Here is a 4,107-nt window from a genome sequence, read left to right on the forward strand (position 1 = left end):
CTTCTTTTGACGGGCAGCTGCCCTATGGGATTCTCCAGAACGTACCCCTTGGCATGTCCTGCTGGTGCCCTGGTGTCTTCCTTTTAAGGCACATCACGGCCAGTGCTACCATACGCCTGCTGCCTTTTGTCAATGTAACTCCACAGACTGATTGATGTCCTTGTCCCACACGGAGTTGCCGGGGACATAGGATTCCATAAAGCCTCTGGTCAGTCGCCAATTTCCAGTCGTGAGAACACGCGGCGTGTGTGACTATAGAGCCGCGGAAAGGGAGGTGTGAGATGCGCCATAACGCGTAGGCTCCAAGGCCCAGGACCGAGTGTCCCCAAGCCCCAGAAGGTATCAAGAGCACATCTCAGTCAAAGAGAACTGTTCAGTTGACGTCATCTACAGGTTACAGACCGCGTCCCCCCACCTGGAGGGCGGGGACCCTCGGAAGTGCCCTCGTCACCCAGAGGCACATGGCCCGGGGATCCGTAACCAGTCCTGTGGACCACGTGTCACCATCATTCCTTAGACAGCGTCCCCGCTCGCTACGCCTTCTCGCTACTCTGTTCAGTGCCTCGAATCACGGGAGGAGCGATGGCTGAGAACGCAGCCAGGCCACCTCGTTTGACAGATGAAGACACAGTCTCCGGCTAGCCACCTTGAACGAGCCCGATCCCGTCTGGTCTCAGAAGCTAAGCAGGGTCGGGCCTGGTTAGTACTCAGATGGGAGACCACCTAGGAAGACCGGATGCTGTAGGTGTAAAAAATAAAAAAAATAATAAATAAGGGATCGTAAGCTGACAAGGTCCCTGCAATCTGTGAGGTCAACCAAGGGTTGCCTCGCCTAAGGAAAAAAAAAATCACTTTTTCTGCAGATAGAGATAATTTTACTTCTTCCTTTCTGTTTGATGTTTTAATTAAACATTATTACAAATCTTTTTCACCATGTTTTGTGCCATTTTATTGTGTTTTGTTTGTTTTTTAGCAAGCAACAAATAATGGCAGCAGCTACAGGGGATCCTGGACTCTCCAAATTACAGTTTGCCCCCTTTAGCCGTGGTCAAGCCACATTTCAGAGAAAAATATTTATGACACGTCTGACGAAGGACGTGTACCCGAAATATAATGACTCCTTGGAACTCGTGTGAAAACAAGTACCTGGAAAGAGGCCCGACATCAGTAGCCGTAGAGGAAATCCAGATCGAAAGTCTGCTGATATCGCACCTGTAGAAGGTGGGGAGGACGCGACAGGCGGTTGTCTGTGACACGCGAGCAGGTGGACTCCGGCCCACAGCTGGGGGGTGGCAGGGTGGCCACTGAGCGGATCTGGTAGCCTCATGTCCCTGCATTGTCCATTGCTTCACCCACGTCACCCCCCAGCACGGGTCTCCACGTGCTCGGTGACCCCTGAACTGGAGTTTGACTCTCCCGTCTTGCGGGCAGCTACCCAGAGGTGTAATTTATGGGAAACAGAGGCACCGGGCTCATGACTGAGACAGATGTGTGTGCCCATGCCACCAGCATTAGGCTATGGAAGCTTCCAGTTTCCCAGAGCACCCCGGGGACCCCAGCGTGGTCAGTGGGCTCTCCCAGCCCGCCCCACACCTCAATGACACTGTCCACTTTCCGCCACCATGGGCTCCTCGTGCCTCTTCAGAGTTCAGCGCCGGGGAGAACGTGCGGTGTAGACTCCACTGCGTGCGCTCCGGTCACTGCTTGGGCTGAACCGGGTCCCCTCCGAGTCCTGTGCTGGAGTCCTGGCCCCCAACACCTCAGATCGTGACAGTATTTGGAGACAGGGCTTTTAAAGGGGGATCTGAGTAAAATGAGGACACAGACACACAGACCTAGAGGTGACAGTGTGCCAACGCAGAAAGCAGACCCACCTGCAAGCCGAGGAAACGGCCTCAGTGGAAGCCAGCTCTGCAACGCCTGGATCTCGGGGTTCAGCCTGCTGCCTTTTGTCAATGTAACTCCACAGACTAATTGATGTCCTTGTCCCACACGGAGTTGCCGGGGACATAGGATTCCATAAAGCCTCTGGTCAGTCGCCAATTTCCAGTCGTGAGAACACGCGGCGTGTGTGACTATAGAGCCGCGGAAAGGGAGGCGTGAGATGCGCCATAACGCGTAGGCTCCAAGGCCCAGGACCGAGTGTCCCCAAGCCCCAGAAGGTATCAAGAGTGCATCTCAGTCAAAGAAGACTGTTCAGTTGACGTCATCTACAGGTTACAGACTGCGTCCCCCACCTGGAGGGCAGGGACCCTCGGAAGTGCCCTCGTCACCCAGAGGCACACGGCCCGGGGAGCCGTAACTAGTCCTGTGGACCACGTGTCACCATCATTCCTTAGACAGCGTCCCCGCTCGCTACGCTTTCTCGCTACTCCGTTCAGTGCCTTGAATCACGGGAGGAGCGATGCCTGAGAACGCAGCCAGGCCACCTCGTTTGACAGGTGAAGACACGGTCTCCGGCTACACCACCCTGAACGAGCCCGATCCCGTCTGGTCTCAGAAGCTAAGCAGGGTCAGGCCTGGTTAGTACTCAGGTGGGAGACCACCTAGGAAGATCGGGTGCTATAGGTGTAAAAAATAAAAAAATAATAAATAAGGGATGTAAGCTGACAAGGTCCTTGCAATCTGTGAGGTCAACCAAGGGTTGCCTCGCCTAAAAAAAAAAAAAAAAAAAAAAAAAAGAAGGACACGCAGGTTTTATAGTAGGAAATGTCTATCTATACATCCCTTTCACGAAAGTTCCTGAGACGTTTTCTCTTTTAACATCACGGCCACGTCCTGGGTTGGTGAAAAGCACTGAGAGGCTCGGTCGTTTGCCACAAGAATGTCTGATTACACTTTTGCAAATCGTAGGAAAATATCAATAAAAAACGATACGACTCTGAAACGATAATTTCAATTTGTTAACATTTCAGCGTTAATAGTGTCTTTAGGTTGGGCTTTTCTTTCCCAAACTGCAGCCCTGGAAGATTTTCCTTGGTATGCTATTGAAAAAAACCAAAAGATTACAGAAACCACTAGTGCCATCTGTCGGTGAAACTGGAAAATACAAGATACCTTAGAATTGGGTTTCTTTAAAAAAATTGTTTATCTTTCTTATAAGAGCAGTTGAAAAAGCATCTGTTGGACTGCGAGGCTAATAGAACTGCTTTGTGCCTACTTTTATCATTTCTTCTCATTAAAAAAAAAAAAAGCAGTGCTCTTTGAGCTCACGGTGGAGGAACGGCAAGCGGCTTCGCACGATGAGCTGGGAACGGGAAGCCGTTTTCAGAAAGCAGACACGTACTTCTCCAGCAAACGAGGGTGCGACCGCGGAGAGAGATCGCGGCGATGCCCCGCCCCAGTCCACCTCCAGCTCCAGCCGCGTGCGGCCGGGGCCGCTTCGAGCCCGGGCAGCGGGGCAGTGAGGACGCGAGTCTGGAGCGGGGCAGAGGGAGCAGCGCATTCGAAAATGTCTTGCCGTGGAGCAGTGATGCTCCTTACTCCACGCGGTCCACATCTCCTCGCTTTCCTTCTTCCAAAGACTCGGCCCTAAGTGAAATGGCAGTGATTTAAAAATACGAAAAGCAATCGAATCCCCAATTTAAAAAAAAAAAGAAAAGAAAAAATGTTTCCTATAGCTTCGAAAAAATCTAGAACAAGAGAGGAGGAGGAGAGAGGGAAGGAGCGGAACCTGAATGGCTCCTTCTCCCATGAGCCACCGGACTTACATCTTCGTCACTCGAAATGATCTCAACCCGTATCGTTAGCGATCACTCGGGATTTTATTAGAAATGCCGACCCCCAGCCCCGCTGGACCGGCTGGGTCAGAGTCCACAGCGTAATAAGATCCTCGGGTAATTCCTAAGAACATCGTTTGGAGACAATGGGTCACATCGCTTGCCACGTTGAAGTCTCACCATCTCTTAGGTGCATACTATTATTCCCACTTTACCGACCAAAAAACAGATCTCCAGACAATTTCTTTTCACTTTCCCGCGTATCCCAAATATAATGAGAGTCTCCCAGCAAAAGAAGCAGAGTTTTGATTAGTGTATCTGTCAGAAAATGACGTTTTCCAGAAATTTTTGTTTGCTAGCTCGATCGCTTTTTTATTTGGGCTTTATT

General features: G+C 51.0%; 2 pseudogenes; both read left to right on the plus strand.

Annotated features, from left to right (window-relative positions):
- The first annotated feature begins 630 nt into the window (after positions 1-630).
- On the plus strand, positions 631-748 carry LOC112477560 (annotated as a pseudogene).
- A 1,704-nt stretch (positions 749-2,452) lies between these two features.
- LOC112477555 lies at positions 2,453-2,571 on the plus strand (annotated as a pseudogene).
- Positions 2,572-4,107: the final 1,536 nt, after the last annotated feature.

Source organism: Pteropus alecto, unplaced genomic scaffold, assembly GCF_000325575.1.
Source record: "Pteropus alecto unplaced genomic scaffold, ASM32557v1 scaffold53, whole genome shotgun sequence".
Lineage (NCBI taxonomy): Eukaryota > Metazoa > Chordata > Mammalia > Chiroptera > Pteropodidae > Pteropus > Pteropus alecto.